Source organism: Oryctolagus cuniculus, chromosome 1, assembly GCF_964237555.1.
Source record: "Oryctolagus cuniculus chromosome 1, mOryCun1.1, whole genome shotgun sequence".
Lineage (NCBI taxonomy): Eukaryota > Metazoa > Chordata > Mammalia > Lagomorpha > Leporidae > Oryctolagus > Oryctolagus cuniculus.
The window spans coordinates 159,961,965-159,972,619 of record NC_091432.1 but is presented as its reverse complement, the minus strand read 5'-3'; the positions used below and the strand labels follow the sequence as shown (position 1 = coordinate 159,972,619).

The window sequence follows — 10,655 nt, the reverse complement described above, 5'->3', positions numbered from 1 at the left end:
GAGACAGGATTATTTTCAATCCCCAAAGCCTCCTCATGCCAAGCCGCAAGTTGCCCCAGTGCCTGGCCCTGGGCAATCCCTGATCTGCCTTTTGTCATCATCAATTAATTTTGCCTGCTCTAGAATTCCCAATAAATGGCCAACACACCATGTGTATTATTTTGTATTTGTTTTTTTTTTTTTTTCACTCAATATAGTGTTTTTGAGATTCATCCTTGCTGTTACAAGTGTCCATAATTCTCTTTTTACTTAAAATACTGATTTGGAAGTGATGACCAACTGTGCAATTTCTCAGCAAGATGAGCAGATAAAGGAAGTCCCTCTGATCTAAAAATTCCATCAACTTTCCCATGAATTGAAGGCCTGAGAATTACACTAGGTTAGCATAGATCACATATTTTTTTAAAAAGATTTATTTATTTGAAAGGCAGAGTGTGAGACACACACACACACACACACACACACACACTACACACAGAGAGAGAGAGATCTTCAATTTACTGGTTCTGGTTCACTTCCTGAATGGCCATAACAGTTGAAGCCAGGCAGAAGCCAGGAGCCTGGAACTCCATTCAGGTCTCCTACTGGGTGGCAGGAGTCCAAGCATTTGGGCCATCCTCTGCCATTTTCCCAGGTGTATTAGCAGGGACCTGGATCAGAAGTAGGGCAGCCAGGAATTGAACAAGCACTCCACTATGAGCTGCCTGTCGCAAATGGTGGCTTCACCCCACTGCATGACAACGCTGGCCCCACAGATCACATTTAAGAAGCAGCTGAGTCCGTACGTTTCTGAGCTCCAGGAGCACAGGAGGGAGGGGAGAAGCAACCCTGGTGAAAGCAGATGCTAGGGAGGATGACAGGGCAAATGTACAGTTCCCTTATGAGCTCAGCCAAATTTGACAATCCTGGGGAATATAAATAGCGGTGGCCCTATTTACATGTATGTTTGTCTTAGGAGACCCGGCAGGGAGTGGTGGGAAGCAGCATTTCCCTGAAGGATTTGAGGCAGCAGAGACAACTGGGCAAAGCAGAGCCTGTCCCAGGCCATGCTTGGTAAATGTTAATGACAATGAGAGCTAATATTTACTGAGTGCTCACTTAGCGTCTGGCATCGTGGCATTGAACTTGGACCTAACCCTAACCTAACCTGGGTTGCACTCCCTTGCACTCTGCACACCACAGTCCTGCCTACCCAGCAGCCTGCACCAAGACTGTGTTGGAGAGCAGTTCTAGAGCTACTGGAACCACTTTGCTTCCCAGCCCAGGGAGCAAGAGTGCCTGGGACTTATGTGCAACTAACAGGTGTGGGAGAGCACAGTGGTCCCAGTTACCCGTGTGGCTTATTCTGTGACCCGCAGGCCTCTCCAGGAGACGGCTCCATCCTCAAAGTTGCTTGGCCCCTGCTCTTCGCAGTCCCATTCCCCATCTTCTCTGCCATTTTCCCCCCTGGAGGACAGTTCTTCATGAATTCGCTTCCAAAAAGTCCTCGTTTTAGAGTCTGTTTCTATAGACTCCAAAGTTAAACTAGGCTAGTATAGTCATTTTACAAATGAGGAAGCTGAGGCTGTCACACACACACACACACACACACACACACACACACACACTCAGAGCTGACTCCTGCTCATCCTACAGGTGAACACTTGAACTTGACTTTCTCCAGCAGCTTTCCCAGAACCCCTAGTCTAGATTGAGTTTCCTGCTCCTCTTCTTGGAGTCCTCCTTTGTTACCCTTATCTTGATGCTAAGTTTACACAGATCTGTGTGATGATCGGATTAATGATCAGCTCCCCTTCTAGACTGCTGGCTCCAGGAGGTCAGGGATCATGGCCCCTTTGCTCTCAGCTGTGTCTCCAGCATCTTGGCACAGTTTCTAGAACATGTAATTGCTCAGCAAATATTTATTGGCTGATTTAAAGTTCCTTCAAGTTCCTCATGGGTGCTCAGTGGCCTCCTGGATACTTTCCTGCTTCTCCTGAGAAACAGGCTAGAAATGCATAGTGTATAACCCCCGAGAGCAGTGCAAGGCCTCATACCCAGTGCTATCCTTCTGTGTGCTTAGGGAAAAGCAGCATCCAGGGAAAAGTGACAGGCTTTTGCTCCAAGAGACCAAAACTCATCAACGGTAGAGTTCAGTCTAGAAGTAGGTCTTGAAAGTTGGGTAGAATTTGAATGGATTCCTAAGAAGAAATGAGAATAATGTTGTAATGAAATACAGTGTCATTTAACTACCTGCACATCCTGAATAAAGTGCACATTCTTGGATCCCCATACTTTTCAACAAAAGTACACTTAGTCCCAAGTTCTCCCTGGGAAGCTGATCGGTATCTATTTCCTTCTATTCCTGCCACGGCAATTTCCCGGCTGTATAAAACTTACAAACTGGTTTGGAAGCATTTGTGGAGAGAGGTGCCATAGAAATGCTTGAGATTATTGAAATAAATGCTGATTGAGAGATTTCCCAGGTGGATATTTAAAATACACACAGGCGCACACACACGCGCACACACTCTGCACTTAGGCTCCTTTGGGCTCTGAGAAGTGGAGATAAATTGTACCCCTTGACAGTGGACTGTAAATCAAGAAGTGTGTTTCACAGTCCCCCACTCTCCGCTTCTGTTTGCTGCTGTCTCGGGCAATCCTTCACCTGCTGGAACACGGGCCTGGAGGATCTTGGCACGAGGCGAGGTGGTGCTTAGCAGCAAGGTAAATATTGGCAGACTGTGCGTGAGAGGTGAATATAAATAAGACATTCCTTAGAAAAGTTCACCTCTGGATCCACCACTTCTCTTACCAATAGTCCTGAGTTTTTGCTAAGTCCAAACAAAAGATTTTTGTACCAATATTGAAGCAGGAACAAATTTGATGAATAATTTTGAAGGCGAATTCATGGTATTATTTCTACAAGTTTTGATCATTGGATTAGATTACTGAACATGCTTTTCCTGACTTCATCCCCTTTAATGCTGTTTATCAATGTTTGCTAGAATTTGCTCAATCAAACCACACTGTCCCACAGCTCAGTTCCTTTGCACTTGCACTTGATACTCTTGGTGCCTGTACTGGAACGTGTTAATTTAAGTTGGATGGAAGCACACGTGGTACCAGGATCATCTTTTATCTCCTTTATGAAGGTTTTCTCGACTTAAGCTCCCACTCCCATAATGAGCCACTTTGTCCTGGAGAAGTTTGATTGCACACATGACTGTGCTCTCTCAGAGAGTCCCTGCTCACAGCCTGTACCCACTTTGAGGCTGTAACCAACACTTCACTGCAACCCACTTGCCCCCTTGTGGCCTCTCAAGCCACCTCCCAAAGCATTTCAGTAATGTAGATTCTACTGCCCTGCTCACAACAGGAGGGCTTACCCTGAAAGTCATATGACCAAACTGCATAAAAATTCCCTCTGAAAATCTTCGTTCATTCCAAGAGCTTTTCATCCCATGGCCAGCTGCCTTATTTCCTCTCTTCTTAAATCTTCTACTCTTCTCTATCCCTGAGCCGTGCAGCCTCCTTCTGCCATGGATTCCTCACTGCCACCCAGTCTCATGGAGTAATCCAGCCTGCTCAGCCCTTCCTCCTTCATGCTCTTGCATCCTTGAAGTTTTAGGTTCTATCCATCAAAGTTTCCCTTTGAGATCAGACCTTTAAAAAAGGCAGCAATGTTTGAAATAATTAGTACATTTATTCTCCTTTTACTAGAGACTGGAGCAACTTGAGAGCAGGAAACCAGCCTCATACACTTTTGTATCTCCTGTGCAAAATCTTTGAAACATTTGTGAAGGGTTTGTGTTTAGCCTATCTGTTAAAATGCCCCTGTCTCAACGTTAGCATTCCTACATTCAATTGCTAGCTCCAGCTCCTGACTCCAGCTTCCTGCCATTGCAGACCCTGAGAGGCTACAGTGATACTTCAAGTAATTGAGCTGCTGCCACCCTTGAGGGAGACCTGGATTGAGTTCCTGGCTCGTGGCATCTGGCCCACCCAGCACTGGCCATTGTGAGCATTGTGAGCTCTCTCGACCTGTCTCTCCTGTTCTGACTCTTTGGCTCCCTCTCACTATCTCTCAAAATAAGAAAAAAATGTAAAATGAATAAATAAATTAAATAACAGTCACTAACTACAATTCTTTTTTTTAAAGATTATTTATTTATTTGAAAGGTAGAGTTACATAGGAGAGGCAGAGGCAGAGAGAGAGAGAGAGAGAGAGAGATTGGTCTTCCATCTGCTGGTTAACTCCCCAAATGGCTACAACAGCTGGAGCTGGGCAGATCTGAAGCCAGGATCCTGGAGCTTCCTCTGGGTCCCCCATGCCGGTACAGAGGCCCAAGGACCTGGGCCATCTTCCACTGCCTTCCCAGGGCATAGCAGAAATGATCAGAAATGGAGCAGCCGGAAGTTGATCATGCAGGCAGTGGCTCTACCCATTATGCTGCAGAGCCAGCCTCGCTAGCTACAGTTCTCAACACTGCATTCGAATCGTGGTTTTCTCCTGTTTGAAGATGTCCTATGCTTTCTCTAACTGCTGGGCCATCCTGATCCCAGGCCTCTGTTCAGCTCTGATGGGCCCTCTCCTCCTTGAGCCTACCATGTCTATTCTTGGTTCCAGGTGTTCATTCGTTTGTCTCTCCAGGGCTATGCTTTCAATAGGGTGATGGTAACCCAGCAGCTGTGCCTTCAATAGGGTGTTGGTAACCCAGCACCAGTCATCCTCATCATTGACATACATTATTTCAGCCCTGGAGAGACAACCCGAGTGAACGTCTTCAAATCCAGTTCATCTGGTATGGACAGGAAATAAACTTCTGTTGTGCTAAGCCATTGCATGTAAGAGATTGTTACTTCAGCACAACCTGTCCTGTCCAGACAGTATTTAAAGTGCTTGAGTAACACTTATGCTTAATTCTCCTTTTTCTCCCCTGTAGAATATAGCACGATGCCTCATGAGTGTTCAGAACTGCTGCTGATTGATTGTCTGTTCTGAAATAGGAGTTGGTATTTATTAGACAATGGGAGATTTCAGTCTCTAAGAAATTAATTGTAGAAGATGATCCCTTTAGTCTTCTCAGAAGATTCTTGCACACAGGGCGGGGAGGCAGAAGAGTATAAATAAAGAAACCTGGGCTTTCAAGCTGAATAGACCAGGGTTCAAGTGCAAGCTCTGCCTTGTGCTTGGCTGCATGACTTTGAGAAAATTAGTTAAGCTCTTGAGTCTTGGTTTTCTCATCTACAAGGAGCACAATATCATCACCTGCCACACAGAATCATTGTGGGGATTAACTGAGAGAACATATGTAAAGCTCTTGGCACTTAATGAATGGTCAACAGACGTCACTCTCGTAGGTCTCTCTTCCTACCAGGAAGAGTGTGGGTTGATGTGAACTCTTGCTTAATTGTCTGCAAACTCCTTCTTTTCCTTTACTCCTTTTGAAATCTTGGTTACTTGCCTATCACATGGATTTACTTAGCTTAGTCCACCTCAGATCTTTAACATCTTGCTTTTAGTGGCTTATGTACTCTGTGACCTGGGAAATTCTACCTGTAACTGCTGGAACTGGCAGTAGCCCTTGGCAAAAGACTCTGACTTGGGGGAAGGTGTTTTTGAGGCAAGCTCTTTGCTGCCAATATTGTAAGCCCCTTGGTGAGAGGAGTAGAACGGGGGAAAGGAGAGGAGTGATCTTCTTGGGACAGAAAGAATATAAGATGTCCCAGTGACCAGTTCCAAGGGAGTCCTACCTGGGCTGAGCCTTGGCTCTCACGGCAGGTGATTGCTCTGTTGAGTGGGAGCCCACTTGTGAAGGCGGTACGGACATCTATTAAATTGTCATCAACAGATGACTCCTTTGAGTCACAGGCCATGGATTGTTGTGTTGTACTGGGCTCCGGGACTGAGCTTTGCATTTCTTGGTGGGTGTATTGTCCCTGCCTGAGTCCTTGAGGCCAGCTCCCTCCCCACATAGCAGCAGCTGCGATGTGGCCTGTCCAGCTACCCCAAATGTGCTTGTGTAACTTGTTTTTCAAAGTCTTGGCAGGAGCTCTGGTTCTGAAGTGAGAAAGCATGTTTACATTCTGGAAGTACAGTCCCAAGAAATGTCTTGCATCACGGTGCTTTGTGACAAATCCCTGCTCCTCAGGTGTCCCAGAGGTTTCTTTTTCCCAGGGATGGCTGGTCACAGTGGTCAAGATCGTCTTGGACGGAGAAGAAATGAGCTTGAGTATGAAGAAAGTAGGCTGGGAAGAAGCAGTTGCCAGCAGCCCAGGGTTTACTGCCCTGTGTAAGCTGACCGCCCTGGAAAGGTGAGGGGGCTTCCTGAGGTCAAGGTTTTGGATGCCCCAGGGCCTCGTGCCTGGCATAGAGTACAGAGCGAGGTGCAGGTGCCCAATGGACAGTGGCTCAGTAAATAAATTGTGAAAATAGGTGGACAAGAAAATGTTTCAAGAGGATGCATTGGTGAAAGTTCTTTTTTTTAAAGATTTGTTTATTTATCTTTAAAAAAAGATTTTATGTATTTATTTGAGAGGTTAAGTTACAAAGAGGGAGAAACAGAGAGACCTCTGTCTTCCATCTGCTGGTTCACTCCCCAGATGGCCATAATGGCCAAAGCTGGGCTGATCTGAAGCCAAGAGCCAAGAGCTTCTTCCCAGCCTCCCACAGGGTGCAGGGGCACAAACACTTGGGCCATCTTCTACTGCTTTCTCAGGCCATAGCAGCAAGCTGGATCAGAAGAAGAGCAGCCAGGACACAAATCGGTGCCCATATCGGATGCTGGCACCGCAGGCAGGGAGGCTTAGCCTACTACGTCATAGCGCCGGCCCCTGCTTCAAGTTCTTAAGTGAGACTCAGCCACCAGCTTTCTCTGAAAGGTACTTACATTAATAATAATGAGGGGGGGCTGGCGCTGAGGCTCACTAGGCTAATCCTCTGCCTGGCACCAGGACACCAGGTTCTAGCCCTGGTCGGGGTGCTGGATTCTGTTTCGGTTGCCCCTCTTCCAGGCCAGCTCTCTGCTGTGGCCCGGGAGTGCAGTGGAGGATGGCCTAAGTCCTTGGGCTCCTGCACCCGCAAAGGAGACCAGGAGAGGCACCTGGCTCCTGGCTTCGGATTAGCACGGTGCGCCGGCTGCGGCGGCCATTGGAGGGTGAACCAACGGCAAAGGAAGACCTTTCTCTCTGTCTCTCTCTCTCACTGTCCACTCTGCCTGTCCAAAAAAAAAAAAAAAAAAAAAAAAATGAGGGGGGCCGGCGCCATGGCTCACTTGGTTAATCCTCCACTTGCAGTGCCGGCATCCCATATGGGCGCAAGGTTCTAGCCCTGGTTGCTCCTCTTCCAGTCCAGCTCTCTGCAGTGGACCGGGAAGGTAGTGGAGGATGGCCAAGGTGCTTGGGTCCCTGCACCCGCATGGGAGACCAGGAGGAGGCACCTGGCTCCTGGCTTTGGATCGGCGTAGCTCTGGCAGTGGTGGCCACTTGAGGGGTGAACCAATGGAAGGAGGACCTTTCTGTCTCTCTCTCTCACTATCTAACTCTGTCAAATAAATAAAAGAAAAAAAAAGGGACAGTGCCTTTTAAAAAAATAATAATGAGGATTACTACTTGTTGAATACCTAGTGTATGCCAAGCAAAGGCATATATTATTTCCTTACATCCCACGGTAGTCGGCCCAATAGATATCTTCTCTCTGGTTAACAGCTGAGGGCACAGAAACTTACCGGCAGGCACAAAGTCTGAGATGATTTTGCACGATCCCACACATGCACAGTAAATCAGGGTTCAAAGCCACGGAGTTCCCAGCTTTCCTGTCTGTTTCGCCGCTGCCCCTTGGCCCTGTTGGTCTGGGCATCCTGCAACCGTGCTGGAACAAGCGATCTTTAAAGCAGCCTGGAGGGGCGACTGCCCCCTGCCGTGGGCACTTGTGCCTTCTGTTTGTCATCTCTCCCTCTTGCAAGCAGGCTGGGATTCAACCTGGAAAGCACACCAGGAAAGGGAAACAGCACTGCTCCTGTGTCTGCTTTGCCATCCTGCAAACCACGCACCTGTGTCCGGGTCTCTCCAAACCTCATTCTGGCTGCCGCCCCTACGCCCCACAGGTGACCGCCCACAACCTCCCTCTTTCTTCCTTCCTCTGGGGCTCGCTTCAAGGCCAGGGTTTCACTGCGTCAGAAAACCCTTGCTGCAGCTATTATTCTACGGACAATCTCTGGCCCACACTCAGCACTCAATAAATATGGATTGAATCGTTGAATTGCACGCTAGATTACCAACAGAGGAAGAAAGCGCTTTGGATTCAGAAGAGAACAGAAAAGGTGGGGACGGCATGGGGGGCAGTAAACACCTTGACTCTCCGTCCCCTCCGTCCCGGCAGTGGCAGCGCGTGGGGTATGGCTGCTGTCATCTGTGGACCAGAAATTCCACACAGATTGAAAAGTTCATGTCAGCATGCAAGTGGCCACGCAGGGGGCTTTTTCCTTGGAAATGTTTCAGCTGTACTCACGCTCCAAAGAGAGATATCCCAAGAGCTTCCCTGACCCTGGGGGAGCAGAGGTGACAGCTGAGTGCCAAGGGACAGAAAGTCATCGGTGCCGCTGGGCGGGCTGGTGCGCACGCGCGTCCCCGTTCGCGGGGCACTGTCCAGCGGCGGCCTCTGACAGCCTGGGCGTTCAAACACGGGGCTGTGGGCTGGCAGCGGCGGCTGACATCACGCTGTTGATCTTGTTTTACAGAGAGCAGCCCAGCCTGTTGTGCCGAGTACAGAATGTTCTCTTCTGTGAACTGAGCTTGAACTTTCCCAACCCGCTTTGTTTGAGGAACCACACAGACAGAGGGAAGAGACAGAGAAGATAACCCCCACATCGTTGAAATCTTTCAGCTCGCTCTGATTTTGGCCCAGATCATTGGCTTTTCAGTGCTTGAAATGAAAAATCCCAAGCATCAGTGCTTCTTGGAAGAAGAAAATGCCTGCCATGTCCTCCCTCTAAGACAGGACTTGGCATCGGCTGTGGAAACTAACAAGTCTGTCACCATCTCTCTTCAGCTTCTTTTTTCCCCTCCCCTTCTTAGAGGTTCAAGCAACAACAACAATAAAAGCTATTTTTTTTCCTGTAAATGGAAGATGAGTGGACCCCCTCCCCCCCCAGTCCCTGGGACTTCCCTCTCGGTTGTTCAAGCTACTGGGGTGTTATAAATAGTGCTCCCCAGTTTGCAGCTGTGAGGGGAGAGAGTTGATAGTGAGGGCTTTGGGTCTTTGGCCTCCCTGTAACTGACCATGAGAGAGGCTGCGGATGCTTGGTAAGGGGCTTTGACATGTCTCTTCAAAAACTGCCTTCACCTGGTTACAGTTTGGGGGGCACACTGGCCAATGATGTAGGGGCTGCTTGGATGATCCCAGGGCAAGACTCCTGCAGGATAGAGAGCATGGTGCGGTGCAGTGGTTTTACAACCTGTTGTTTTTTCACAGTAGCAGATTCTTCTGTCTGCACTGAAATTCACCAGAAGGTCACTGGTGAAGCGGGAAGAGCACAGCTTTGTGTGAGCTGTGGATCGGAAGTATGAGCCTGGGTTTGAGCCCCCTTCTTCCTGAGCGTGCTCAGATGCTGTCAGGCACGTCTTGTCTTCCTAGCCTTGACCAGTACAAGGGTCATCAAGCTTGCCTCGTGGGCTTGTCGAGTCATTCACAGATGTCGAGAGGTGTACTGCTCTACCATTGACTAAGACGTGCTTCTCTTGAATTCACAGTTCTACCACATACCTTGTAGTTTGGGGCAACTCACTCTGTCCGCAGATCGCTGTCGGAGTGGCTCGGCTTCTGAGATGGCTCTGGATCCCAGAGCTTCCCTGTGACAAGTTCTCCTTTTAGAAAAGTCACGGGTCAACATGCCAGCAGAATACTGGTTGAATTGTTCATTCATTCTATCAACCTACATAGAATGAATGCTTGCTGTGTTTAAGTTACTGTCTGAGATCTAGGGTTGGAATATGACTAAGATATGTTCACTGCCTTCTGAGAGTTTATTTTCCCGAGAGAAAGGCAAAAGTACACACAAACAGATGCATACAAATACATACACATTATATAAGTACACATAATGTACATATATAGTATTTATGACAAAAAAGAGATTGAGTCATACTAAGTAGAAGTAGAAGTCATTAACTGTCAGAGTAGATGAGGAGCTGAAGAGGAGGCACCTGAAACAAGAGCAATCTAGACAGTAAAAGAAATGAATCATGAAAATAGATGGTCTTCATTTTTAATGAAATTATTAACCGATTATTAATTGCATAGTATATTTCAACAATGATAAGTAGTTTTCATGGCCGACTGGTTTATGCTGTACTAGGTAAGGAGAAGCAAAATACTGACTTAGTCCAGAAATATCTTTTTCTGCCTCTTGTGTCCTTTGTTAACCTTTTTTTGCTGAGTTTTTAAGAAGCCTCAGAATCCTTTTCAACACAGTTCTCCAAGAAGACACCACTGGTCAGTTGGGATTAGCACTTGAGGTAGAATCATTAGTATTTTTTGGCTTGGGTCTTCAATCTCATGCTTGGATGTTTGTATTTTATGTGGTTATTCTTAGAGAATTATTATTTGATTTTAGGAATCAGAATGATATGAGTCAATAACATACTGAAACCCATGTTTTGGTAAGGTAGCTGAT

The 10,655-nt window shown here is 47.3% G+C and overlaps 1 long non-coding RNA gene across 1 annotated transcript; it reads right to left on the bottom strand.

Annotated features, from left to right (window-relative positions):
• Positions 1-4,129: 4,129 nt before the first annotated feature.
• Positions 4,130-8,770, bottom strand: LOC108176622 (uncharacterized). Its single transcript, XR_007924301.2, has 3 exons — positions 8,333-8,770; positions 7,710-7,962; positions 4,130-6,189 (listed from the first exon to the last, which is right to left on the bottom strand). It is a non-coding gene; the product is annotated as an uncharacterized lncRNA (long non-coding RNA).
• Between the last annotated feature and the right edge of the window lie 1,885 nt (positions 8,771-10,655).